Source organism: Triticum dicoccoides, chromosome 5B (assembly GCF_002162155.2).
Source record: "Triticum dicoccoides isolate Atlit2015 ecotype Zavitan chromosome 5B, WEW_v2.0, whole genome shotgun sequence".
NCBI classification, from domain to species: domain Eukaryota; kingdom Viridiplantae; phylum Streptophyta; class Magnoliopsida; order Poales; family Poaceae; genus Triticum; species Triticum dicoccoides.
The window spans coordinates 505418782-505432187 of NC_041389.1; the positions used below are offsets into that span (position 1 = coordinate 505418782).

Here is a 13406-nt window from a genome sequence, read left to right on the forward strand (position 1 = left end):
TATTGTTGGATGAAGCTGCCCGGACCGACATTACGCGTACGCTTACGCGAGACTGGTTTTACCGACGTGCTTTGCACATAGGTGGCTGGTGGGTGTCAGTTTCTTCAACTTTAGTTGAACCAAGTGTGGCTACGCCTGGTCCTTGAGAAGGTTAAAATAACACTAACTTGACGAACTATCGTTGTGGTTTTGATGCATAGGTAAGAACAGTTCTTGCTCAGCCCGTAGCAGCCACGTAAAACTTGCAACAACAAAGTAGAGGACGTCTAACTTGTTTTTGCAGGGCATGTTGTGATGTGATATGGTCAAGCCATGATGAGATATAAATTGTTGTATGAGATGATCATGTTTTGTTGAAGTTATTGGCAATTGGCAGAAGCCTTATGGTTGTCTCTATATTGCATAAGATGCAAGCGTCAAATAATTGCTTTACTTTATCGCTATGCGATAGCAATAGTTGGCGAGGTGACCATGTGACGACACATTGATATAGATCAAGATGATGGAGATCATGGTGTCGTGCCGGTGACAATAGAGATCATGAAAGTACTTTGGAGATGAAGATCAAAGGCGCAAGATGATCATGGCCATATCATGTCACATATTTTTTTATTGCATGTGATGTTTATCTTTATGCATCTTATTTTGCTTTTATTGGCGGTAGCATTATAAGATGATCTCTCACTAAATTTCAAGGTATAAGTGTTCTCCCTGAGTATGCACCGTTGCGAAAGTTCTTTGTGCTGAGACACCACATGATGATCGGGTGTGATAGGCTCTATGTTCAAATACAACGGGTGCAAAACAGTTGCACACGCTGAATACTGAGGTTAAACTTGACGAGCCTATCATATACAGATATGGCCTCGGAACACTGAGACCGAAAGGTCGAGCGTGAATCATATAGTAGATATGATCAACATAGTGATGTTCACCATTGAAAACTACTCCATCTCACGTGATGATCGGACATGGTTTAGTTGATTTGGATCACCTGATCACTTAGATGATTAGAGGGATGTCTATCTAAGTGGGAGTTCTTAAGTAATATGATTAACTGAACTTTAATTTATCATGAACTTAGTCTTGATAGTATTTTGGAAATTATGTTGTAGATCAATAGCTCGCGTTGTTGCTTCCCTATGTTTTATATATGTTCCTAGACAAAACTAAGTTGAAAGATGATAGTAGCAATGATGAGGACTGAGTCCGTGATCTGAGGTTTATCCTCATTGCTGCACAGAAGAATTATGTCCTTTATGCACCGCTAGGTGACAGGCCTATTGCAGGAGCAGATGCAGATGTTATGAATGTTTGGCTAGCTTAAAATGATGACTACTTGATAGTTTAGTGCACCATGCTTAACGACTTAGAATCGGGACTTCAAAGACGTTTTGAACGTCATGGACCATATGAGATGTTCCAAGAGTTGAAGTTAATATTTCAAGCACATACCCGAGTTGAGAGATATGAAGTCTCCAACAAGTTCTATAGCTAAAAGATGGAGGAGAATTGCTCAACTAGTGAGCATGTGCTCAGATTGTCTGGGTACTAAAATCGCTTGAATCAAGTGGGAGTTAATCTTCTAGATAAGATAGTGATTGACAGAGTTCTCTAGTCACCATCACCAAGTTACTAGAACTTCGTGATGAATTATAATATGCAAGGGATGATGAAAACGATTCCCGAGCTCTTTGTGATGTTAAAATCAACGAAGGTAGAAATCAAGAAAAAGCATCAAGTGTTGATGATTGACAAGACCACTAGTTTCAAGAAAAGGGCAAAGGGAAAGAAAGGGAACTTCAAGTAGAATGGCAAGCAAGTTGTCACTCCCGTGAAGAAGCCCAAAGCTGGACCAAAGCCTGAAACTGAGTGCTTCTATTGCAAAGGAAATGGTCACTGGAAGCGGAAATACCCTGAATATTTGGTGGATAAGTAGGATGGCAAAGTGAACAAGGGTATATTTGATATACAGGTTATTGATGTGTACTTTACTAGTGTTTATAGTAGCCCCTGAGTATTTGATACTTGTTCAGTTGCTAAATATTAGTAACTCGAAACAGGAGTTACAGAATAAACAGAGACTAGTTGAGGGTGAAGTGACGATGTGTGTTGGAAGTAGTTCCAAGATTGATATGATCATAATCACACTCTCCTTGCACTTTTGAGATTAGTGTAGAACCTAAATAAATGTTATTTGGCGTTTGCGTTGAGCATGAATATGATTTGGCCATGTTTATTGCAATATAGTTATTCATTTAAAGTTAGAGAATAATTGTTGTTCTATTTACATGAATAAAACCTTCAATGGTCATACACCCAATGAAAATAGTTTGTTGGATCTCGATCGTAGTGATACACATATTCATAATATTGATGCCAAAAGATGCAAAGTTAATAATGATAGTGCAACTTATTTGTGGCACTGCCATTTCGGTCATATCGGTGTAAAGCGCATGAAGAAACTTCATAAAGATGGATTTTTGGAATCACTTGGTTATGAATCATTTGATGCTTGCGAACTGTGCCTTTTGGGAAAGATGACTAAAACTCCATTCTTCGGAACAATGGAACAAGCTACTGACTTGTTGGAAATAATACATACTGATGTATGCAGACCAATGAGTATTAAGGCTCATGGCGGGTATCGTTATTTTCTGACCTTCACAGATGATTTGAGCAGATATGGGTATATCTACTTGATGAAACATAAGTCTGAAACATTTGAAAAAGTTCAAAGAATTTCGGAGTGAAGTGGAAAATCATCATAACAAGAAAATAAAGTTTTCTGCAATTTGATCGCGGAGACGAATATTTGAGTTACGAGTTTGGTCTTCAATTAAAATAATGTGGAATAGTTTCACAAGCTCACGCCACCTGAAACACCACAGCATAACGGTGTGTCCGAACGTCATAACCGCACTTTATTTGATATGGTGCGATCAATGATGTCTCTTACCGATTTACCAATATCGTTTTGGGGTTATGCATTAGAGATAGCTGCATTCACGTTAAAATAGGGCATCATCTAAATCCATTGAGACGACACCGTATGAACTACGGTTTAATAATAAACCTAAGATGTCGTTTCTTAAAGTTTGGAGTTGCGATGCTTATGTGAAAAAGTTTCAACCTGATAAGCTCGAACCCAAATCGGAGAAATGCGTCTTCATAGGATACCCAAAGGAGACTGCTGGGTACATCTTCTAATCACAGATCCAAAGGAAAAATATTCGTTGCTAAAAATGGATCCTTTCTAGAGAAGGAGTTTCTCTTGAATAAAGTGAGTGGGAGGAAAGTAGAACTTGATGAGGTAATTGTACGTTCTCCCGAATTGGAAATTAGTTCATCACAGAAATCAGTTCTAGTGATTGCTACACCAATTAGTGAGGAAGCTAATGATGATGATCTTGAAACTTCAGATCAAGTTACTACAGAACCTCGTAGGTCTTCCAGAGTACGGTCCACACTAGTGTGGTAAGGTAATCCTATTCTAGAAGTCATGTTACTAGACCATGATAAACCTACGAACTATGATGAAGCGATGATGAGCCCAGATTCCGCGAAATGGCTTGAGGCCATGAAATCTGAGATGGGATCCATGTATGAGAACAAAGTGTGGACTTTGGTGGAGTTGCCCGATGATCAGCAAGCCATATTGTATAAATGGATCTTCAAGAGGAAGATAGACGCTGATAGTAGTGTTACTATCTAAAAAGCTTGACTTGTCGCAAAAAGTTTTTCAACAAGTTCAAGGTGTTGAATACGATGAGATTTTCTCACTTGTATCGATGCTTAAGTCTGTCCGAATCATGTTAGCAATTGCCACATTTTATGAAATCTGGCAAATGGATTCCTTAATGGATTTATTAAAAAAGAGTTGTATATGATGCAACCAAAAGGTTTTGTCAATCCTAAAGGTGCTAACAAAATGTGCAAGCTCGAGCGATCCATCTATGGGCTGGTGAAAGCATCTCGGAGTTGGAATATACGCTTTGATGAGTTGATCAAAGCATATGGTTTTATACAGACTTTTGGATAAAGACCTGTATTTACAAGAAAGTGAGTGGGAGCTCTGTAGCATTTCTAAAACTATATGTAGATGACATATTGTTGATTGGAAATGATATAGAAATTCTGGATAGCATAAAAGGATACTTGAATAAGAGAATTTTCAAAGAAAGACCTCGATAAAGCTGCTTACACATTGAGCATCAAGATCTATAGAGATAGATCAAGACGCTTGATAAGATTTTTCAATGAGTACATACCTTGATAAAATTTTGAAGTAATTCAAAATGGAACAGTCAAAAAAAGAGTTCTTGCTTGTGTTGCAAGGTGTGAAGTTGAGTAAGACTCAAAACCCGACCATGGCAGAAAACAGAAAGAGAATGAAAAATCATTCCCTATGCCTTAGTCATAGGTTCTATAAGTATGCTATGCCGTGTACGAGACCTATTGTATACCTTGCTCTGAGTTTGGCAAGGGAGTACAATTTTGATCTAGGAGTAGATCACTGGACAATGGTCAAAAATATCCTTAGTAAGGACTAAGAAAATGTTTCTCGATTATGGAGGTGATAAAAGAGTTCATCGTAAAAGGTTACATCGGTGCAAGTTTTTACACCAATCCAGATGACTCTAAGTCTCAATCTGGATACATATTGAAAGTGGGAGCAATTAGCTAGAGTAGCTCCATGCAGAGCATTGTAGACATAGAATATTTGCAAAATATATACGGCTCTGAATGTGACAGACCCGTTGACTAAACTTCTCTCACGAGCAAAACATGATCACACCTTAGTACTCTTTGGGTGTTAATCACATATCAATGTGAACTAGATTATTGACTCTAGTAAACCCTTTGGGCGTTGGTCACATGACGATGTGAACTATGAGTGTTAATCACATGCAGATGTGAATATTAGTGTTAAATCACATGGCGATGTGAACTAGATTATTGACTGTAGTACAAGTGGGAGACTGAAGGAAATATGCCCTAGAGGCAATAATAAAGTTATTATTTATTTCCTTATTTCATGATAAATGTTTATTATTCATGCTAGAATTGTATTAACCGAAAACATAATACATGTGTGAATACATAGACAAACATAGTGTCACTAGTATGCCTCTACTTGACTAGCTCGTTGAATCAAAGATGATTAAGTTTCCTAGCCATAGATATGAGTTGTCATTTGATTAACGGGATCACATCATTAGAGAATGATGTGATTGACTTGACCCATTCCGTTAGCTTAGCACTTGATCATTTAGTATGTTGCTATTGCTTTCTTCATGACTTATACATGTTCCTATAACTATGAGATTATGCAACTCCCATTTACCGGAGGAACACTTTGTGTGCTACCAAACGTCACAACGTAACTGGGTGATTATAAAGGAGCTCTACAGGTGTCTCCGAAGGTACATGTTGAGTTGGCGTATTTCGAGATTAGGATTTGTCACTCCGATTGTCGGAGAGGTATCTCTGGGCCCTCTCGGTAATGCACATCACTATAAGCCTTGCAAGCAATGTAGCTAATGAGTTAGTAATGGGATGATGCATTATGTAACAAGTAAAGAGACTTGCCGGTAACGAGATTGAACTAGGTATTGAGATACCGACGATCAAATCTCGGGCAAGTAACATACCGATGACAAAGGGAACACCGTATGTTGTTATGCGGTTTGACCGATAAAGATCTTCGTAGAATATGTGGGAGCCAATATAAGCATCCAGGTTCCGCTATTGGTTATTGACCGGAGACGTGTCTCGGTCATGTCTACATAGTTCTCGAACCCGTAGGGTTCGCACGCTTAAAATTTAATGACGGTTATATTATGAGTTTATGGTTTTTGATGTACTGAAGGTAGTTTGGAGTCCCGGATGAGATCGGGGACATGACGAGGAGTCTCAAAATGGTCGAGATGTAAAGATCAATATATTGGACGACTATATTCGGACTTCGGAAAGGTTCCGAGTGATTCATGTATTTTTCGGAGTACCGGAGAGTTACGGGAATTCGCCGGGGAGTATATGGGCCTTATTGGGCCATACGGGAATAGAGGAGAGAGGCCAAAAGGAAGGAGGCCTGCCCCCCCCCTCTAGTCCGAATTGGACAAGGGGTGCAGCCCCCTTTTCCTTCTCCCTCTCCTCCTCTTTCCTTCTCTCCTACTCCAGCAAGGAAAGGAGGAGTCCTACTCCCGGTGGGAGTAGGACTCCCCCCTTGGCTCGCCCTCCTCCTAGGCCGGCCGCCTCCCCCTTTGCTCCTTTATATACGGGGGCAGGGGGCATCCCATAGACACAACAATTGATCCCTTGGATCTCTTAGCTGTGTGCGGTGCCCCCCTCCACCGTAGTCCACCTCGATAATATCGTAGCAGTGTTTAGGCGAAGCCCTGCATTGGTAGAATATCATCATCGTCACCACGCCGTCGTGCTGACGGAACTCTCCCTCGACACTCGGCTGGATCGGAGTTCGAGGGACGTCATCGAGCTGAACGTGTGCAAGAACTCGGAAGTGTTGTGCTTTCGGTGCTTGATCGGTCGGGTCGTGAAGACGTACGACTACATTAACCGTGTTGTGCTAACGCTTCCGCTTACGGTCTACGAGGGTACGTGGACAACACTCTCCCCTCTCGTTGCTATGCATCATCATGATCTTGCGTGTGCGTAGGAAAATTTTAAAATTACTACGTTACCCATCAGGTCAGCCATGCCGCCGCGGTCACTAGAGCAGGAGCAGGAGCCACGGGAGGAGGTGGTGCAGGCGCCGCCTGCGCCTCCGGTCTAGCAGGGGCCGCCATCCCACATTTAGCAGCCACCTCCCTACGTCGACCTCACCAACGACGACGACGAGTAGGACGACGACTCCTGAAGACGACGGTTGCCACCAGCGACGGGCCTTTATCTAGTTTATTTATGTCTTTTATTAAGTTTTAGTTTAATTAAGAACTGTGTTGAACTTGGGTACCGTGGATGTGTGGACGTTCATGTTTATATTTATGTTTTCGTATTATTTGCAAGTTTATTTGGGTTTTACTGGGCAAAAAACCAAAGTCCACAAACACGGACGGTGGCACACGACCGCAAGCGGACGTCCGTGTCCGTTTTCCTGTCCCAAATGAATGAAAAGCGGACGAAACGGATGTCCGTCTTGGGTCGTGCGTTGGAGTTAGCCTTAGATCAGTGAAGCCAATCACACGTGAGAGAAAAGAAGAGGATCAAAACAGTACTACCTCCATCTTAAAATATAAGATATTTTCGTGCGAAAATGCCAAACGGAGACCGAGCTCCATGAAGGCCTTTTATTTGAAAACTTCAAAAATCAAACTTTTTTGTTTCAAAAAATTCTGAAAATAAATACACATATAGCTAGATACATAATATACATATGTGCAAATTTTTAGGTCGAAATACAATAAAATGTGAGCTACACAGAAAATACAAATCTGGGGCCTTTTAGCATATGTACTGTTCATCTTTAAAGTCCATGATTTTGCTTTTTTTGTGCAGCTCGGAATTCAAAGTATTTCATCTTAGAAAATTTTCACACATACACTTTACATCCTTGCATACATGTGTATTTTTTTTCAAAATTATTTTAAACCGAAATTTATGAATTTTGATTTTTTTTTTCAAATAAAGGGCTCCAAGGAGCTCTCCAAAATGCCCTACTCATTTTCGTAGGCTAGAGGTTGTAGTAAGTTGCAGTACTGTTCGATCATGTGGTTTCACCGGCCGTATGATGGGCCAGAAGCGACGGAGGACAACTCACAGCCTATCCTATCCTCTGCATTCCTTGTCGGAATTAAAAGCCTTCCTGACCTTGCTATGATAAACATACATGTGGGATTACAGTGGCTGGCAGTCCAGTATGGTCGTGATGGATCTGTCTGTCCGTGGCGGCATTTGCCGCAGTAGTATTTCAAACCCCAGCAACCAACAGGCAGTTCCAGGCAGAGCTAGGGGTTCGAGATGGCGACAGCTGAGTGTGGGAGCAGAGAGGAGAGGTGGAGCCTGGCCGGCGCCACGGCGCTCGTCACCGGCGGGAGCAAAGGGATCGGGGAGGCCATCGTGGAGGAGCTCGCCGGGTTCGGGGCGAGGGTGCACACCTGCTCACGGAACGCCGAGGAGCTGGAGGAGTGCCGCCAGCGGTGGCAGGAGAAGGGCATGCGCGTCACCGTCTCCGTTTGCGACGTCTCCGTGCCCGCCGACAGGGAGAAGCTCATGGACACGGTCCGACAAACCTTCGACGGCAAGCTCAACGTACTAGTAAGTTCTGCTCGTATATATGGAAACAAAATACGCCAATTTTTCAAACAAAATCACCGTAGAACATTTAGTGCAAGTCGTCGGGCCAGCGACAAGCTGGGAGTCCGAAGTAAACAAAGAGCACTAGCAACATATTTTGTTATGGACGCCGCTAAGTGCCACACGTGTGGGCGTTAGGGGAACTGCCCACATATTTTGTGTGGTGTATAAGAGGAATAGCCCACACACCTACGTGTGGGCAAAATAAGTAATGTTCACACACCTCTTTTTTTCCTCCCAGTCCATCTCACACGCGTGCGTGTGGGCGAAGTAGATAACACCCACACGTCCCGTATGTCAGGCCTCGTACCTCTTGGCCCCGCATGCGACGCGTGACAGTCACCGCGCGCCGGCAGTTCCCATGTTCCAGACCCTCGTCCATGTTCGTTTAACTGCAGTTGCCATGTCGCTGAACTACGGTTGCCATGTCGGACAACTGCAGTTGCCATGGTTGCTCAACTGCAGTTGCCATGTATGGTCTGGTCTACTGTAGTTGCCATGATTTCAAAATTTTAGGAGTTGTCACATACTAACACTAGGCAGTTGAGAGAGTTGCCATGTGCTCACAAGCATGATAGGGCAGTTGCCATGTAAAAATGAAGAGTTGCCATCTGCTTACGTGCACGTTAGGGCAATTGATTGCCATGTACCATGCAAAAACACATGGCAACTCGGTAAAGAGAGAGTTGCCATCTGCTTACGTGCACACTAGGCAGTTACCGTGTACCCTGCAAAACACATGGCAACTCGGGTAAAAAGAGAGTTGTCACCTGCTTATAAAGCACACTAGGGCAGTTGCCATGTGTGCTGTAAAGCATGTGACAACTAGCACCTTGGGTGTGGGAGAGGAGATGGACGTGTGGGCGAGATGGCAAATGCCCACACACTAGCCCTTGTACGTGCGTGGAAAGTGACGTGTGGGCGAACTGCTGAACGCCCACACACCAGCCCCTCCCATGTGGTGAAATGGCCGTGTGGGCGACCGGATAAATGCCCACACACCAGACCAGTCCTACGTGGTACTAAAAATATGCCAAGATTCATGCACTCATGAACGGACGCGGATCCACGCGTGTGGGCGAGATGCAAACGCCCACACGTGTGGACTTAACATTTTCGTTTGTTATAAAAGAAGTCCACCCGGATGACATCGTGGAAATTCGCTCCGATGGGAGTGGAACCCTGGTCTGCAAGGTGGATCCGAAGCACAGTAGGTACGATCGATAGTGTTCCAATCCTAGTCCTCTCTGCGTGTGTAGGTGAACAATGCAGGGCAACATTTGGTCAAGCCCACCGTTGAGTGCACGATGGAGGAGTACAAGAATGTGATGGCCACCAACCTGGGCTCCAGCTTCCATCTCTGCCAACTCGCGCACCCTCTTCTCGTGCGGGCCGTCGGAGGCAACATCATCAACATCTCCTCCATTGCAAGCTCCATTGGCTTCGCTGGCTCCACAATCTATACCATCACAAAAGGTACCTACTCACTAGTCACTCCCTCCCAAAATACATTTCATAATATTAGTTAGGTCCAATGTTTTGAATAGCGTGCTATTTAAAATAGCGTGGCCCTTCTCCAAATGCTATACAAGTTATAGCATGCTATAGCGTGCTATATTCAAAATAGCGTTTTAAAAAAAAAGCCAAATATATCCCAAAAAATAAGGATTTCAACATCTAATATTTTTTTTCAGGAGCCATACATGCATAACTAATTAAGATGAACAACAATAACAATACAACATAGTAGTTTTATGATGAACTAGATGGAGAACATAACAATACAACAGTCCATAGCGACACATGCGAAATTACTTGTCCAAAAAACTAGAAGGGCAACAACAACTGCCATAGGACGACAATAGTACAACATATCAGTTTAAAGATGAACTAGCCAACAAGGCAACAAGCCAACAAGTAAACAATACAATACAACGACAACTTGGAAATTATTCAGAATCACTCTCATTTGATGAACCAGATGGTGAATGCATGGCATCATCTTCCGATTCAGAAGAAGAACTAGCTGACTCCAACTCATCTTCACGAAAAACAGGGAGCAGTTTTTCTTCTTCCGAGGGCGAGATTGGGACGCTCTCTTTCTTTTTGATGCACCAACTGCTCCTTGTGATGTTGATGCTGCAACTTCTACAACTTCATCAGGTTCATGAGGCACAATACCTGTGATCCACTCATTATCTTCATCTTCTACAACATCTACAAATGTGTGGTCCACAATCGGGTCCCTGTTTTTCATCTTTCTCTTTTGTTTGAGTTTGGAGTTGAATTTGATAAAAACAAGGTCTCTCATTTTATTATGAAGCAGCCTGTTGCGTTTCTTTGTGTGAATCTATAGGTAACAGCAACCAAGTAAGCAACATGGCAAGTTTGCAAGGAAACAAATATGTTATCACAGTAAGGAAGCAAGGAAATATATTCTACATCAAGGAAAGTTATACACTGTACATCACAAACCAGCCATCAATTCATATCAAGCAACACGAACACCAGGATTGCGTACATTTACAACACGGACAACAGGACACTTCTATGAAGTTGAGAACAAATCAAGTTTGCTAGCATAACATAGGCAAATATTTTTCAACGGCACTAATATGAGAAGTTGAGAACAGGATAAATTGTACTTCTTTCTTACCTGCTGAAAAACACTAAAATTCCTCTCACAAGCGGAGGAGCTGCATGTCAAACTCAAAATCCGCATCGCCAATACTCTGAGATTTGGTGAATCTGACCCATGACTGGACCACCATTGAGCTTCATTCAAAAGTATAAAACCATAGTTAATAAACCATTGTAAGATCAGATTTGAGAATTGATAAAAATGTGAATATGCACCTGGATCAAAGCTTTTGTTTCTCCGCTGCCTTTTGGCAATTTCTCTTCCAAATGTCCCCTGTTCCTTTCGATATGCCACAAGCTCATCATTGATTTTGTCTTGAAGGACAACATCTTCAACCATTTTTTCCATGCAAGTTACAAGCCCAGCTTCAAATGATCCATCTAACTCAATTTGCTTCTTGTTTTCATAGTAGTAGTATGGATTTAAGAAGTATCCAGCCCTATGTAGTGGCCCCTTCAACTTGCTGTCCCATCTTTTATCCACAATATCCAACACTTCCTGAAAACAAGATCCTTGTTCATTTTCAAACTTAGTTTTGATCTCTTGCTTGGCATCCAAAAAGGCGCCGTATATGAATCCCATAGCCGGTACATCGCTGTCCATCCTCCTGAGCAAATTAGCCAATGGCTCAAAGAACTTGACAGCAATGTCTACTCCTCTCCAAAAAGTTTCAGAGCGCACAGTTTTGCTAGCTTCATTTCCTTTAACCTTTTTTAAATATCCCATTTCATCAAGCTCATCTGATCTAAATAGTTTCTGGAGTTGTTTCTTGTTGTCCAGCATGCTTTTCAAGTTCAAGTATGCTGTAGCGAACCTTGTAATACCAGACCTAACCAAATCTTTACTAAGGAATTCCCTAATTAGGTTCAAAACCCTTGTGTGTGCATAAAGGAAAACCGTCACATCTCTAGCTTTTGTAATGGTGGAGTCAACTGATGGCAGCTTCCCAATGTCCTCTAGCATCAGATCTATACAGTGGGCAGCACAACCATTCCAAAATACCTTGGGGCGCTTTGCGTTCAACAACTTAGATGCTGCTTGATTCACACTTGCATTATCAGTCACTACTTGAACTACATGTTTCTCCCCAATCTCTTCTATGCAACGATCTACAAGATCAAAGATGTACTTACCATTTTTTTTAGCAGCTGAACAATCCACAGAATCAAGAAAAACTACACCATAAGCACTATGAACCACCAAGTTCATTACCCCTCTTCCTCTTATGTCTGTCCATGCATCTGTCATGATTGTACATCCAGTGAGCTCCCAATGTTCCTTGTGTGCCTTGAAGGAATCCTTCACTCTCTTCTTCCTCTTCTTCAAGTATGGCCCACCCATTTCATAAGGACTAGGACCATCTAGGTCTTCGCCGTATTGTCCAATTGACTCAAGCATAAGGTCAAAGCTTGGAAGTGTGACTGCATTGAAGGGAATGCATGCTTCATAGAAGAATTGGCAAATGTACTCACAAGCACGAATCCTTTTTTGTTCTCTTCTCCCAGTTGTCAGCTTTAATTGGATATTATCAGCAGCTTTTTCCTTCCTTGCAGCAATAGCCTCTTTGGGTGTCAATTTGCAGAACTTTTCCATAGGGCCACTTGAGGATTTAGACGTTGTGCCACGCGCTGACTTCAGCACAAGAACAGAATTGTTTGTGCCATCTGAGTCACTAGCACCTTCCCCCTCTGAGTGGCTCAAGTCCACTTCACATCTCCTTCTCTTCTGCTCTGTAACCTTTATTGCCTTTTTCTCACCCTTCCTTGTCAAATACTCAACAATTTCATCCCTTACATCAGCAGGCACTTTTGTGCAAGGTAGAACACCGGAATTCGGAATGTTTCCAAGGTGGAACTTGATCCGAGTAATACCATTGGTGTACAGATTATTACAATAGATGCACCTAAGTGAATTCTTCTTGTTTTCATCCGGGCAAATGCAATATTTCCATCCTGGGTCTTTTGATTTCACATTCGCAATGGCAGCTTGTCCATGGGCTGTTGATGCTGTGCTTGACACGCCGAGGCCTACAATCAGACAATGAACACAACAAGAAACATAAGTAATTCAGCACTCAGTCAGTAAGAAACAGTATGAAGTACAAAACTCTTCTACACTAACAGCAAGAACAAAACTGCAGTATAGTGTTCATAATCCCATCTGTAGTATAGTGTGAGTCAAGGAGTAGTAACTAAAATCAGCATGAACAAAACTGCACATGACTACAAAAGTACAGAACTACACATTCGGACTACACTACAGAGAAGAGAGATCTGTCCATCTAGGCATCTACACATCGGCCGCCGCCTAGCAGAACGGCCTACACCCGAGGCCTAGTCCCACAACGAGAGAACCCATCTCCAGATCCAACCCAGTCACGACGCCGGCGGACTCTAGCCCTACCGCCGCCCGAGGAGACCCTGTGCACGCAAGGCCGTGGCGGCGGCGG

General features: G+C 42.6%; 1 pseudogene; it reads left to right on the forward strand.

Moving 5' to 3' along the window:
- The first annotated feature begins 7951 nt into the window (after window positions 1-7951).
- LOC119305915 overlaps window positions 7952-13406 on the forward strand; it is a 6991-nt pseudogene continuing 1536 nt past the window's right edge.